At 46.9% G+C, this 14,719-nt stretch overlaps 11 non-coding genes across 11 annotated transcripts; all 11 read right to left on the minus strand.

The window, feature by feature from the left end:
• Positions 1-1,107: 1,107 nt before the first annotated feature.
• Positions 1,108-1,298, minus strand: LOC142285538 (U2 spliceosomal RNA). Its single transcript, XR_012746914.1, has one exon. It is a non-coding gene; the product is annotated as a U2 spliceosomal RNA (small nuclear RNA).
• A 1,117-nt stretch (positions 1,299-2,415) lies between these two features.
• Positions 2,416-2,606, minus strand: LOC142285539 (U2 spliceosomal RNA). The gene has a single exon (XR_012746915.1). It is a non-coding gene; the product is annotated as a U2 spliceosomal RNA (small nuclear RNA).
• A 1,117-nt stretch (positions 2,607-3,723) lies between these two features.
• On the minus strand, positions 3,724-3,914 carry LOC142285540 (U2 spliceosomal RNA). Its single transcript, XR_012746916.1, has one exon. It is a non-coding gene; the product is annotated as a U2 spliceosomal RNA (small nuclear RNA).
• Positions 3,915-5,031: 1,117 nt separating this feature from the next.
• LOC142285482 (U2 spliceosomal RNA) lies at positions 5,032-5,215 on the minus strand. Its single transcript, XR_012746870.1, has one exon. It is a non-coding gene; the product is annotated as a U2 spliceosomal RNA (small nuclear RNA).
• A 1,336-nt stretch (positions 5,216-6,551) lies between these two features.
• On the minus strand, positions 6,552-6,742 carry LOC142285541 (U2 spliceosomal RNA). Its single transcript, XR_012746917.1, has one exon. It is a non-coding gene; the product is annotated as a U2 spliceosomal RNA (small nuclear RNA).
• A 1,117-nt stretch (positions 6,743-7,859) lies between these two features.
• Positions 7,860-8,050, minus strand: LOC142285413 (U2 spliceosomal RNA). The gene has a single exon (XR_012746808.1). It is a non-coding gene; the product is annotated as a U2 spliceosomal RNA (small nuclear RNA).
• A 1,117-nt stretch (positions 8,051-9,167) lies between these two features.
• On the minus strand, positions 9,168-9,358 carry LOC142285414 (U2 spliceosomal RNA). The gene has a single exon (XR_012746809.1). It is a non-coding gene; the product is annotated as a U2 spliceosomal RNA (small nuclear RNA).
• Positions 9,359-10,475: 1,117 nt separating this feature from the next.
• Positions 10,476-10,666, minus strand: LOC142285415 (U2 spliceosomal RNA). The gene has a single exon (XR_012746810.1). It is a non-coding gene; the product is annotated as a U2 spliceosomal RNA (small nuclear RNA).
• A 1,117-nt stretch (positions 10,667-11,783) lies between these two features.
• Positions 11,784-11,974, minus strand: LOC142285416 (U2 spliceosomal RNA). The gene has a single exon (XR_012746811.1). It is a non-coding gene; the product is annotated as a U2 spliceosomal RNA (small nuclear RNA).
• A 1,117-nt stretch (positions 11,975-13,091) lies between these two features.
• On the minus strand, positions 13,092-13,282 carry LOC142285417 (U2 spliceosomal RNA). Its single transcript, XR_012746812.1, has one exon. It is a non-coding gene; the product is annotated as a U2 spliceosomal RNA (small nuclear RNA).
• A 1,116-nt stretch (positions 13,283-14,398) lies between these two features.
• LOC142285475 (U2 spliceosomal RNA) lies at positions 14,399-14,593 on the minus strand. Its single transcript, XR_012746864.1, has one exon. It is a non-coding gene; the product is annotated as a U2 spliceosomal RNA (small nuclear RNA).
• Between the last annotated feature and the right edge of the window lie 126 nt (positions 14,594-14,719).

Raw genomic sequence — 14,719 nt, forward strand, 5'->3', positions numbered from 1 at the left:
GGTTTGGGCCTCGAGTGGCACCCTGGCCTATGCCGGACACATCTTAGGGAGAGAGAGCGAGAGGGAGACAAACCCACGCCTACACAAGACATTTTGTCACCCAAGCCAACCCTTGAAAAGGCTGCTTTGCAGAGCAAAAACAAGAAGAATGGTGCGTTTTGCAGCCGCCGCCCACTGCAATGAATCTGAATAACTCCTCCTTTAGGGCGCAAGCAACTCCCCTCCCCCTTGCAGTCTTTCCAATTCACGATACAAAAAGACGGACAGGACAGGTTGCCTGACTTTCCGTCACTGCCACCCTTTGCCATCCTTACCCGTAGAAAGCCCTTTCATCATCCCCAAACCCTAATCTTTTCCCTTTCCTTCCCAGCCCCCAAACCCTGCCCTCTGTACCTTTCTCACCACCCGCTTCCCTTCTCCTGTCATCCCCCTACCACCCGGGAAAAAAAGAGATTGCCCCCTCCTTCCACTAGCCCACCCTCCCACCCAAAGAACAACTTCTTCTGCGCAGCTTGTTTTCTAGGCAGCAGCGCTATTGTGATGTCATCGGGGGGCATTGTGACAAGCCGCCAGTGTTCCGTCTCTTCATGTTGTGCACTGTTCAAACCGAAAATACATCAACAGGCAGGCTACAGAAAAGCTTACTAACAAAGGTTAGAGAGGGGCTTTCTCAGAGGGCTTTTTACAGTTTGTCTATTCCCAATTAGCCGGTTTAGTATACTTAATGAAAGTACTAATTCTTTCATAGGCCGCCCATTCTTAGTATTTGACGTTCAGGTAACAACAGGTAACTTTATTTGGAGTGGAAGCAGAGAGATAACACCAGATGCCAATTGTAGATCCTCTCACACCTGTGGTCACTGCAGCATCTGACTCCACTTTGTCCAAAAGGGATCTATTCCATTCAATTACACATGATCTAGATTAGACTGACAACAAGATACTGCACGGGACATAGCAGAGTTGGTGAAGTTGAGTGGTGATGAGTTTGCTATTTGGATGAATAAAGCAAGTAAAAAGTGTGTTAGATAAAAATTCATTTCAATTCGCTAATCGGGCTAATATGAATCAGGTGAATCGAGTTCTGCTTTTGGAAACTGGGTTAAGAAGGGGTGCACCGTTCCTGGAGGTACTGCAATACCAGGTCAATGCGTGGAGTGGACAGAGCAAGCTCTTTTTCCATCTCCCTGTTCTAAAAATCCATTTAATATATGGTCCCCAGATAGGGGACGTATCAGATATTAAACTGATAAGAACAGATACTACACTTGATCTTAGCCAAAAGGCCGAGAAGCGATAACCAGAATTGGTTTGGGCCTCGAGTGGCACCCTGGCCTATGCCGGACACATCTTAGGGAGAGAGAGCGAGAGGGAGACAAACCCACGCCTACACAAGACATTTTGTCACCCAAGCCAACCCTTGAAAAGGCTGCTTTGCAGAGCAAAAACAAGAAGAATGGTGCGTTTTGCAGCCGCCGCCCACTGCAATGAATCTGAATAACTCCTCCTTTAGGGCGCAAGCAACTCCCCTCCCCCTTGCAGTCTTTCCAATTCACGATACAAAAAGACGGACAGGACAGGTTGCCTGACTTTCCGTCACTGCCACCCTTTGCCATCCTTACCCGTAGAAAGCCCTTTCATCATCCCCAAACCCTAATCTTTTCCCTTTCCTTCCCAGCCCCCAAACCCTGCCCTCTGTACCTTTCTCACCACCCGCTTCCCTTCTCCTGTCATCCCCCTACCACCCGGGAAAAAAAGAGATTGCCCCCTCCTTCCACTAGCCCACCCTCCCACCCAAAGAACAACTTCTTCTGCGCAGCTTGTTTTCTAGGCAGCAGCGCTATTGTGATGTCATCGGGGGGCATTGTGACAAGCCGCCAGTGTTCCGTCTCTTCATGTTGTGCACTGTTCAAACCGAAAATACATCAACAGGCAGGCTACAGAAAAGCTTACTAACAAAGGTTAGAGAGGGGCTTTCTCAGAGGGCTTTTTACAGTTTGTCTATTCCCAATTAGCCGGTTTAGTATACTTAATGAAAGTACTAATTCTTTCATAGGCCGCCCATTCTTAGTATTTGACGTTCAGGTAACAACAGGTAACTTTATTTGGAGTGGAAGCAGAGAGATAACACCAGATGCCAATTGTAGATCCTCTCACACCTGTGGTCACTGCAGCATCTGACTCCACTTTGTCCAAAAGGGATCTATTCCATTCAATTACACATGATCTAGATTAGACTGACAACAAGATACTGCACGGGACATAGCAGAGTTGGTGAAGTTGAGTGGTGATGAGTTTGCTATTTGGATGAATAAAGCAAGTAAAAAGTGTGTTAGATAAAAATTCATTTCAATTCGCTAATCGGGCTAATATGAATCAGGTGAATCGAGTTCTGCTTTTGGAAACTGGGTTAAGAAGGGGTGCACCGTTCCTGGAGGTACTGCAATACCAGGTCAATGCGTGGAGTGGACAGAGCAAGCTCTTTTTCCATCTCCCTGTTCTAAAAATCCATTTAATATATGGTCCCCAGATAGGGGACGTATCAGATATTAAACTGATAAGAACAGATACTACACTTGATCTTAGCCAAAAGGCCGAGAAGCGATAACCAGAATTGGTTTGGGCCTCGAGTGGCACCCTGGCCTATGCCGGACACATCTTAGGGAGAGAGAGCGAGAGGGAGACAAACCCACGCCTACACAAGACATTTTGTCACCCAAGCCAACCCTTGAAAAGGCTGCTTTGCAGAGCAAAAACAAGAAGAATGGTGCGTTTTGCAGCCACCGCCCACTGCAATGAATCTGAATAACTCCTCCTTTAGGGCGCAAGCAACTCCCCTCCCCCTTGCAGTCTTTCCAATTCACGATACAAAAAGACGGACAGGACAGGTTGCCTGACTTTCCGTCACTGCCACCCTTTGCCATCCTTACCCGTAGAAAGCCCTTTCATCATCCCCAAACCCTAATCTTTTCCCTTTCCTTCCCAGCCCCCAAACCCTGCCCTCTGTACCTTTCTCACCACCCGCTTCCCTTCTCCTGTCATCCCCCTACCACCCGGGAAAAAAAGAGATTGCCCCCTCCTTCCACTAGCCCACCCTCCCACCCAAAGAACAACTTCTTCTGCGCAGCTTGTTTTCTAGGCAGCAGCGCTATTGTGATGTCATCGGGGGGCATTGTGACAAGCCGCCAGTGTTCCGTCTCTTCATGTTGTGCACTGTTCAAACCGAAAATACATCAACAGGCAGGCTACAGAAAAGCTTACTAACAAAGGTTAGAGAGGGGCTTTCTCAGAGGGCTTTTTACAGTTTGTCTATTCCCAATTAGCCGGTTTAGTATACTTAATGAAAGTACTAATTCTTTCATAGGCCGCCCATTCTTAGTATTTGACGTTCAGGTAACAACAGGTAACTTTATTTGGAGTGGAAGCAGAGAGATAACACCAGATGCCAATTGTAGATCCTCTCACACCTGTGGTCACTGCAGCATCTGACTCCACTTTGTCCAAAAGGGATCTATTCCATTCAATTACACATGATCTAGATTAGACTGACAACAAGATACTGCACGGGACATAGCAGAGTTGGTGAAGTTGAGTGGTGATGAGTTTGCTATTTGGATGAATAAAGCAAGTAAAAAGTGTGTTAGATAAAAATTTATTTCAATTCGCTAATCGGGCTAATATGAATCAGGTGAATCGAGTTCTGCTTTTGGAAACTGGGTTAAGAAGGGGTGCACCGTTCCTGGAGGTACTGCAATACCAGGTCAATGCGTGGAGTGGACAGAGCAAGCTCTTTTTCCATCTCCCTGTTCTAAAAATCCATTTAATATATGGTCCCCAGATAGGGGACGTATCAGATATTAAACTGATAAGAACAGATACTACACTTGATCTTAGCCAAAAGGCCGAGAAGCGATAACCAGAATTGGTTTGGGCCTCGAGTGGCACCCTGGCCTATGCCGGACACATCTTAGGGAGAGAGAGCGAGAGGGAGACAAACCCACGCCTACACAAGACATTTTGTCACCCAAGCCAACCCTTGAAAAGGCTGCTTTGCAGAGCAAAAACAAGAAGAATGGTGCGTTTTGCAGCCGCCGCCCACTGCAATGAATCTGAATAACTCTTCCTTTAGGGCGCAAGCAACTCCCCTCCCCCTTGCAGTCTTTCCAATTCACGATACAAAAAGACGGACAGGACAGGTTGCCTGACTTTCCGTCACTGCCACCCTTTGCCATCCTTACCCGTAGAAAGCCCTTTCATCATCCCCAAACCCTAATCTTTTCCCTTTCCTTCCCAGCCCCCAAACCCTGCCCTCTGTACCTTTCTCACCACCCGCTTCCCTTCTCCTGTCATCCCCCTACCACCCGGGAAAAAAAGAGATTGCCCCCTCCTTCCACTAGCCCACCCTCCCACCCAAAGAACAACTTCTTCTGCGCAGCTTGTTTTCTAGGCAGCAGCGCTATTGTGATGTCATCGGGGGGCATTGTGACAAGCCGCCAGTGTTCCGTCTCTTCATGTTGTGCACTGTTCAAACCGAAAATACATCAACAGGCAGGCTACAGAAAAGCTTACTAACAAAGGTTAGAGAGGGGCTTTCTCAGAGGGCTTTTTACAGTTTGTCTATTCCCAATTAGCCGGTTTAGTATACTTAATGAAAGTACTAATTCTTTCATAGGCCGCCCATTCTTAGTATTTGACGTTCAGGTAACAACAGGTAACTTTATTTGGAGTGGAAGCAGAGAGATAACACCAGATGCCAATTGTAGATCCTCTCACACCTGTGGTCACTGCAGCATCTGACTCCACTTTGTCCAAAAGGGATCTATTCCATTCAATTACACATGATCTAGATTAGACTGACAACAAGATACTGCACGGGACATAGCAGAGTTGGTGAAGTTGAGTGGTGATGAGTTTGCTATTTGGATGAATAAAGCAAGTAAAAAGTGTGTTAGATAAAAATTCATTTCAATTCGCTAATCGGGCTAATATGAATCAGGTGAATCGAGTTCTGCTTTTGGAAACTGGGTTAAGAAGGGGTGCACCGTTCCTGGAGGTACTGCAATACCAGGTCAATGCGTGGAGTGGACAGAGCAAGCTCTTTTTCCATCTCCCTGTTCTAAAAATCCATTTAATATATGGTCCCCAGATAGGGGACGTATCAGATATTAAACTGATAAGAACAGATGAGATTTCATCCGCAATTTTCAGAATCAAGGTAGCCCCGAAGGCCAGCAGGCCACCACACAAAAGCGCAGTGCCTGGGTGATCGCCTCCCGAGCCCAGGAACCACCAGCCACAAGGGGACGTAAGCACCAAAAGGCGCAACAATCCCCGAGGCCGGCGGTTGTGCAAGCCCGGGCCCCTCCCAGCCAAGACCAAGGCAAACCCAATGAAGGGACTACACTTGATCTTAGCCAAAAGGCCGAGAAGCGATAACCAGAATTGGTTTGGGCCTCGAGTGGCACCCTGGCCTATGCCGGACACATCTTAGGGAGAGAGAGCGAGAGGGAGACAAACCCACGCCTACACAAGACATTTTGTCACCCAAGCCAACCCTTGAAAAGGCTGCTTTGCAGAGCAAAAACAAGAAGAATGGTGCGTTTTGCAGCCGCCGCCCACTGCAATGAATCTGAATAACTCCTCCTTTAGGGCGCAAGCAACTCCCCTCCCCCTTGCAGTCTTTCCAATTCACGATACAAAAAGACGGACAGGACAGGTTGCCTGACTTTCCGTCACTGCCACCCTTTGCCATCCTTACCCGTAGAAAGCCCTTTCATCATCCCCAAACCCTAATCTTTTCCCTTTCCTTCCCAGCCCCCAAACCCTGCCCTCTGTACCTTTCTCACCACCCGCTTCCCTTCTCCTGTCATCCCCCTACCACCTGGGAAAAAAAGAGATTGCCCCCTCCTTCCACTAGCCCACCCTCCCACCCAAAGAACAACTTCTTCTGCGCAGCTTGTTTTCTAGGCAGCAGCGCTATTGTGATGTCATCGGGGGGCATTGTGACAAGCCGCCAGTGTTCCGTCTCTTCATGTTGTGCACTGTTCAAACCGAAAATACATCAACAGGCAGGCTACAGAAAAGCTTACTAACAAAGGTTAGAGAGGGGCTTTCTCAGAGGGCTTTTTACAGTTTGTCTATTCCCAATTAGCCGGTTTAGTATACTTAATGAAAGTACTAATTCTTTCATAGGCCGCCCATTCTTAGTATTTGACGTTCAGGTAACAACAGGTAACTTTATTTGGAGTGGAAGCAGAGAGATAACACCAGATGCCAATTGTAGATCCTCTCACACCTGTGGTCACTGCAGCATCTGACTCCACTTTGTCCAAAAGGGATCTATTCCATTCAATTACACATGATCTAGATTAGACTGACAACAAGATACTGCACGGGACATAGCAGAGTTGGTGAAGTTGAGTGGTGATGAGTTTGCTATTTGGATGAATAAAGCAAGTAAAAAGTGTGTTAGATAAAAATTCATTTCAATTCGCTAATCGGGCTAATATGAATCAGGTGAATCGAGTTCTGCTTTTGGAAACTGGGTTAAGAAGGGGTGCACCGTTCCTGGAGGTACTGCAATACCAGGTCAATGCGTGGAGTGGACAGAGCAAGCTCTTTTTCCATCTCCCTGTTCTAAAAATCCATTTAATATATGGTCCCCAGATAGGGGACGTATCAGATATTAAACTGATAAGAACAGATACTACACTTGATCTTAGCCAAAAGGCCGAGAAGCGATAACCAGAATTGGTTTGGGCCTCGAGTGGCACCCTGGCCTATGCCGGACACATCTTAGGGAGAGAGAGCGAGAGGGAGACAAACCCACGCCTACACAAGACATTTTGTCACCCAAGCCAACCCTTGAAAAGGCTGCTTTGCAGAGCAAAAACAAGAAGAATGGTGCGTTTTGCAGCCGCCGCCCACTGCAATGAATCTGAATAACTCCTCCTTTAGGGCGCAAGCAACTCCCCTCCCCCTTGCAGTCTTTCCAATTCACGATACAAAAAGACGGACAGGACAGGTTGTCTGACTTTCCGTCACTGCCACCCTTTGCCATCCTTACCCGTAGAAAGCCCTTTCATCATCCCCAAACCCTAATCTTTTCCCTTTCCTTCCCAGCCCCCAAACCCTGCCCTCTGTACCTTTCTCACCACCCGCTTCCCTTCTCCTGTCATCCCCCTACCACCCGGGAAAAAAAGAGATTGCCCCCTCCTTCCACTAGCCCACCCTCCCACCCAAAGAACAACTTCTTCTGCGCAGCTTGTTTTCTAGGCAGCAGCGCTATTGTGATGTCATCGGGGGGCATTGTGACAAGCCGCCAGTGTTCCGTCTCTTCATGTTGTGCACTGTTCAAACCGAAAATACATCAACAGGCAGGCTACAGAAAAGCTTACTAACAAAGGTTAGAGAGGGGCTTTCTCAGAGGGCTTTTTACAGTTTGTCTATTCCCAATTAGCCGGTTTAGTATACTTAATGAAAGTACTAATTCTTTCATAGGCCGCCCATTCTTAGTATTTGACGTTCAGGTAACAACAGGTAACTTTATTTGGAGTGGAAGCAGAGAGATAACACCAGATGCCAATTGTAGATCCTCTCACACCTGTGGTCACTGCAGCATCTGACTCCACTTTGTCCAAAAGGGATCTATTCCATTCAATTACACATGATCTAGATTAGACTGACAACAAGATACTGCACGGGACATAGCAGAGTTGGTGAAGTTGAGTGGTGATGAGTTTGCTATTTGGATGAATAAAGCAAGTAAAAAGTGTGTTAGATAAAAATTCATTTCAATTCGCTAATCGGGCTAATATGAATCAGGTGAATCGAGTTCTGCTTTTGGAAACTGGGTTAAGAAGGGGTGCACCGTTCCTGGAGGTACTGCAATACCAGGTCAATGCGTGGAGTGGACAGAGCAAGCTCTTTTTCCATCTCCCTGTTCTAAAAATCCATTTAATATATGGTCCCCAGATAGGGGACGTATCAGATATTAAACTGATAAGAACAGATACTACACTTGATCTTAGCCAAAAGGCCGAGAAGCGATAACCAGAATTGGTTTGGGCCTCGAGTGGCACCCTGGCCTATGCCGGACACATCTTAGGGAGAGAGAGCGAGAGGGAGACAAACCCACGCCTACACAAGACATTTTGTCACCCAAGCCAACCCTTGAAAAGGCTGCTTTGCAGAGCAAAAACAAGAAGAATGGTGCGTTTTGCAGCCGCCGCCCACTGCAATGAATCTGAATAACTCCTCCTTTAGGGCGCAAGCAACTCCCCTCCCCCTTGCAGTCTTTCCAATTCACGATACAAAAAGACGGACAGGACAGGTTGCCTGACTTTCCGTCACTGCCACCCTTTGCCATCCTTACCCGTAGAAAGCCCTTTCATCATCCCCAAACCCTAATCTTTTCCCTTTCCTTCCCAGCCCCCAAACCCTGCCCTCTGTACCTTTCTCACCACCCGCTTCCCTTCTCCTGTCATCCCCCTACCACCCGGGAAAAAAAGAGATTGCCCCCTCCTTCCACTAGCCCACCCTCCCACCCAAAGAACAACTTCTTCTGCGCAGCTTGTTTTCTAGGCAGCAGCGCTATTGTGATGTCATCGGGGGGCATTGTGACAAGCCGCCAGTGTTCCGTCTCTTCATGTTGTGCACTGTTCAAACCGAAAATACATCAACAGGCAGGCTACAGAAAAGCTTACTAACAAAGGTTAGAGAGGGGCTTTCTCAGAGGGCTTTTTACAGTTTGTCTATTCCCAATTAGCCGGTTTAGTATACTTAATGAAAGTACTAATTCTTTCATAGGCCGCCCATTCTTAGTATTTGACGTTCAGGTAACAACAGGTAACTTTATTTGGAGTGGAAGCAGAGAGATAACACCAGATGCCAATTGTAGATCCTCTCACACCTGTGGTCACTGCAGCATCTGACTCCACTTTGTCCAAAAGGGATCTATTCCATTCAATTACACATGATCTAGATTAGACTGACAACAAGATACTGCACGGGACATAGCAGAGTTGGTGAAGTTGAGTGGTGATGAGTTTGCTATTTGGATGAATAAAGCAAGTAAAAAGTGTGTTAGATAAAAATTCATTTCAATTCGCTAATCGGGCTAATATGAATCAGGTGAATCGAGTTCTGCTTTTGGAAACTGGGTTAAGAAGGGGTGCACCGTTCCTGGAGGTACTGCAATACCAGGTCAATGCGTGGAGTGGACAGAGCAAGCTCTTTTTCCATCTCCCTGTTCTAAAAATCCATTTAATATATGGTCCCCAGATAGGGGACGTATCAGATATTAAACTGATAAGAACAGATACTACACTTGATCTTAGCCAAAAGGCCGAGAAGCGATAACCAGAATTGGTTTGGGCCTCGAGTGGCACCCTGGCCTATGCCGGACACATCTTAGGGAGAGAGAGCGAGAGGGAGACAAACCCACGCCTACACAAGATATTTTGTCACCCAAGCCAACCCTTGAAAAGGCTGCTTTGCAGAGCAAAAACAAGAAGAATGGTGCGTTTTGCAGCCGCCGCCCACTGCAATGAATCTGAATAACTCCTCCTTTAGGGCGCAAGCAACTCCCCTCTCCCTTGCAGTCTTTCCAATTCACGATACAAAAAGACGGACAGGACAGGTTGCCTGACTTTCCGTCACTGCCACCCTTTGCCATCCTTACCCGTAGAAAGCCCTTTCATCATCCCCAAACCCTAATCTTTTCCCTTTCCTTCCCAGCCCCCAAACCCTGCCCTCTGTACCTTTCTCACCACCCGCTTCCCTTCTCCTGTCATCCCCCTACCACCCGGGAAAAAAAGAGATTGCCCCCTCCTTCCACTAGCCCAACCTCCCACCCAAAGAACAACTTCTTCTGCGCAGCTTGTTTTCTAGGCAGCAGCGCTATTGTGATGTCATCGGGGGGCATTGTGACAAGCCGCCAGTGTTCCGTCTCTTCATGTTGTGCACTGTTCAAACCGAAAATACATCAACAGGCAGGCTACAGAAAAGCTTACTAACAAAGGTTAGAGAGGGGCTTTCTCAGAGGGCTTTTTACAGTTTGTCTATTCCCAATTAGCCGGTTTAGTATACTTAATGAAAGTACTAATTCTTTCATAGGCCGCCCATTCTTAGTATTTGACGTTCAGGTAACAACAGGTAACTTTATTTGGAGTGGAAGCAGAGAGATAACACCAGATGCCAATTGTAGATCCTCTCACACCTGTGGTCACTGCAGCATCTGACTCCACTTTGTCCAAAAGGGATCTATTCCATTCAATTACACATGATCTAGATTAGACTGACAACAAGATACTGCACGGGACATAGCAGAGTTGGTGAAGTTGAGTGGTGATGAGTTTGCTATTTGGATGAATAAAGCAAGTAAAAAGTGTGTTAGATAAAAATTCATTTCAATTCGCTAATCGGGCTAATATGAATCAGGTGAATCGAGTTCTGCTTTTGGAAACTGGGTTAAGAAGGGGTGCACCGTTCCTGGAGGTACTGCAATACCAGGTCAATGCGTGGAGTGGACAGAGCAAGCTCTTTTTCCATCTCCCTGTTCTAAAAATCCATTTAATATATGGTCCCCAGATAGGGGACGTATCAGATATTAAACTGATAAGAACAGATACTACACTTGATCTTAGCCAAAAGGCCGAGAAGCGATAACCAGAATTGGTTTGGGCCTCGAGTGGCACCCTGGCCTATGCCGGACACATCTTAGGGAGAGAGAGCGAGAGGGAGACAAACCCACGCCTACACAAGACATTTTGTCACCCAAGCCAACCCTTGAAAAGGCTGCTTTGCAGAGCAAAAACAAGAAGAATGGTGCGTTTTGCAGCCGCCGCCCACTGCAATGAATCTGAATAACTCCTCCTTTAGGGCGCAAGCAACTCCCCTCCCCCTTGCAGTCTTTCCAATTCACGATACAAAAAGACGGACAGGACAGGTTGCCTGACTTTCCGTCACTGCCACCCTTTGCCATCCTTACCCGTAGAAAGCCCTTTCATCATCCCCAAACCCTAATCTTTTCCCTTTCCTTCCCAGCCCCCAAACCCTGCCCTCTGTACCTTTCTCACCACCCGCTTCCCTTCTCCTGTCATCCCCCTACCACCCGGGAAAAAAAGAGATTGCCCCCTCCTTCCACTAGCCCACCCTCCCACCCAAAGAACAACTTCTTCTGCGCAGCTTGTTTTCTAGGCAGCAGCGCTATTGTGATGTCATCGGGGGGCATTGTGACAAGCCGCCAGTGTTCCGTCTCTTCATGTTGTGCACTGTTCAAACCGAAAATACATCAACAGGCAGGCTACAGAAAAGCTTACTAACAAAGGTTAGAGAGGGGCTTTCTCAGAGGGCTTTTTACAGTTTGTCTATTCCCAATTAGCCGGTTTAGTATACTTAATGAAAGTACTAATTCTTTCATAGGCCGCCCATTCTTAGTATTTGACGTTCAGGTAACAACAGGTAACTTTATTTGGAGTGGAAGCAGAGAGATAACACCAGATGCCAATTGTAGATCCTCTCACACCTGTGGTCACTGCAGCATCTGACTCCACTTTGTCCAAAAGGGATCTATTCCATTCAATTACACATGATCTAGATTAGACTGACAACAAGATACTGCACGGGACATAGCAGAGTTGGTGAAGTTGAGTGGTGATGAGTTTGCTATTTGGATGAATAAAGCAAGTAAAAAGTGTGTTAGATAAAAATTCATTTCAATTCGCTAATCGGGCTAATATGAATCAGGTGAATCGAGTTCTGCTTTTGGAAACTGGGTTAAGAAGGGGTGCACCGTTCCTGGAGGTACTGCAATACCAGGTCAATGCGTGGAGTGGACAGAGCAAGCTCTTTTTCCATCTCCCTGTTCTAAAAATCCATTTAATATATGGTCCCCAGATAGGGGACGTATCAGATATTAAACTGATAAGAACAGATACTACACTTGATCTTAGCCAAAAGGCCGAGAAGCGATAACCAGAATTGGTTTGGGCCTCGAGTGGCACCCTGGCCTATGCCGGACACATCTTAGGGAGAGAGAGCGAGAGGGAGACAAACCCACGCCTACACAAGACATTTTGTCACCCAAGCCAACCCTTGAAAAGGCTGCTTTGCAGAGCAAAAACAAGAAGAATGGTGCGTTTTGCAGCCGCCGCCCACTGCAATGAATCTGAATAACTCCTCCTTTAGGGCGCAAGCAACTCCCCTCCCCCTTGCAGTCTTTCCAATTCATGATACAAAAAGACGGACAGGACAGGTTGCCTGACTTTCCGTCACTGCCACCCTTTGCCATCCTTACCCGTAGAAAGCCCTTTCATCATCCCCAAACCCTAATCTTTTCCCTTTCCTTCCCAGCCCCCAAACCCTGCCCTCTGTACCTTTCTCACCACCCGCTTCCCTTCTCCTGTCATCCCCCTACCACCCGGGAAAAAAAGAGATTGCCCCCTCCTTCCACTAGCCCACCCTCCCACCCAAAGAACAACTTCTTCTGCGCAGCTTGTTTTCTAGGCAGCAGCGCTATTGTGATGTCATCGGGGGGCATTGTGACAAGCCGCCAGTGTTCCGTCTCTTCATGTTGTGCACTGTTCAAACCGAAAATACATCAACAGGCAGGCTACAGAAAAGCTTACTAACAAAGGTTAGAGAGGGGCTTTCTCAGAGGGCTTTTTACAGTTTGTCTATTCCCAATTAGCCGGTTTAGTATACTTAATGAAAGTACTAATTCTTTCATAGGCCGCCCATTCTTAGTATTTGACGTTCAGGTAACAACAGGTAACTTTATTTGGAGTGGAAGCAGAGAGATAACACCAGATGCCAATTGTAGATCCTCTCACACCTGTGGTCACTGCAGCATCTGACTCCACTTTGTCCAAAAGGGATCTATTCCATTCAATTACACATGATCTAGATTAGACTGACAACAAGATACTGCACGGGACATAGCAGAGTTGGTGAAGTTGAGTGGTGATGAGTTTGCTATTTGGATGAATAAAGCAAGTAAAAAGTGTGTTAGATAAAAATTCATTTCAATTCGCTAATCGGGCTAATATGAATCAGGTGAATCGAGTTCTGCTTTTGGAAACTGGGTTAAGAAGGGGTGCACCGTTCCTGGAGGTACTGCAATACCAGGTCAATGCGTGGAGTGGACAGAGCAAGCTCTTTTTCCATCTCCCTGTTCTAAAAATCCATTTAATATATGGTCCCCAGATAGGGGACGTATCAGATATTAAACTGATAAGAACAGATACTACACTTGATCTTAGCCAAAAGGCCGAGAAGCGATAACCAGAATTGGTTTGGGCCTCGAGTGGCACCCTGGCCTATGCCGGACACATCTTAGGGAGAGAGAGCGAGAGGGAGACAAACCCACGCCTACACAAGACATTTTGTCACCCAAGCCAACCCTTGAAAAGGCTGCTTTGCAGAGCAAAACAAGAAGAATGGTGCGTTTTGCAGCCGCCGCCCACTGCAATGAATCTGAATAACTCCTCCTTTAGGGCGCAAGCAACTCCCCTCCCCCTTGCAGTCTTTCCAATTCACGATACAAAAAGACGGACAGGACAGGTTGCCTGACTTTCCGTCACTGCCACCCTTTGCCATCCTTACCCGTAGAAAGCCCTTTCATCATCCCCAAACCCTAATCTTTTCCCTTTCCTTCCCAGCCCCCAAACCCTGCCCTCTGTACCTTTCTCACCACCCGCTTCCCTTCTCCTGTCATCCCCCTACCACCCGGGAAAAAAAGAGATTGCCCCCTCCTTCCACTAGCCCACCCTCCCACCCAAAGAACAACTTCTTCTGCGCAGCTTGTTTTCTAGGCAGCAGCGCTATTGTGATGTCATCGGGGGGCATTGTGACAAGCCGCCAGTGTTCCGTCTCTTCATGTTGTGCACTGTTCAAACCGAAAATACATCAACAGGCAGGCTACAGAAAAGCTTACTAACAAAGGTTAGAGAGGGGCTTTCTCAGAGGGCTTTTTACAGTTTGTCTATTCCCAATTAGCCGGTTTAGTATACTTAATGAAAGTACTAATTCTTTCATAGGCCGCCCATTCTTAGTATTTGACGTTCAGGTAACAACAGGTAACTTTATTTGGAGTGGAAGCAGAGAGATAACACCAGATGCCAATTGTAGATCCTCTCACACCTGTGGTCACTGCAGCATCTGACTCCACTTTGTCCAAAAGGGATCTATTCCATTCAATTACACATGATCTAGATTAGACTGACAACAAGATACTGCACGGGACATAGCAGAGTTGGTGAAGTTGAGTGGTGATGAGTTTGCTATTTGGATGAATAAAGCAAGTAAAAAGTGTGTTAGATAAAAATTCATTTCAATTCGCTAATCGGGCTAATATGAATCAGGTGAATCGAGTTCTGCTTTTGGAAACTGGGTTAAGAAGGGGTGCACCGTTCCTGGAGGTACTGCAATACCAGGTCAATGCGTGGAGTGGACAGAGCAAGCTCTTTTTCCATCTCCCTGTTCTAAAAATCCATTTAATATATGGTCCCCAGATAGGGGACGTATCAGATATTAAACTGATAAGAACAGATTTGATTTAATGAAGCTTTCCAAAGCACCACAAAAAATGCATGACCGAAGTCACACCAAAAACAGTGCAAAGGCTAGGATTCGTGTGGACCCCACCGTGAGGAGAGGGTCCCCAAAAATCAACCCCGTCCCTCCGAGCCAGAAGGCCACAGCAAGGGTCAGGGATCTT

The sequence above is a fragment of the Anomaloglossus baeobatrachus genome, unplaced genomic scaffold, assembly GCF_048569485.1.
Source record: "Anomaloglossus baeobatrachus isolate aAnoBae1 unplaced genomic scaffold, aAnoBae1.hap1 Scaffold_600, whole genome shotgun sequence".
Classification (NCBI taxonomy): domain Eukaryota; kingdom Metazoa; phylum Chordata; class Amphibia; order Anura; family Aromobatidae; genus Anomaloglossus; species Anomaloglossus baeobatrachus.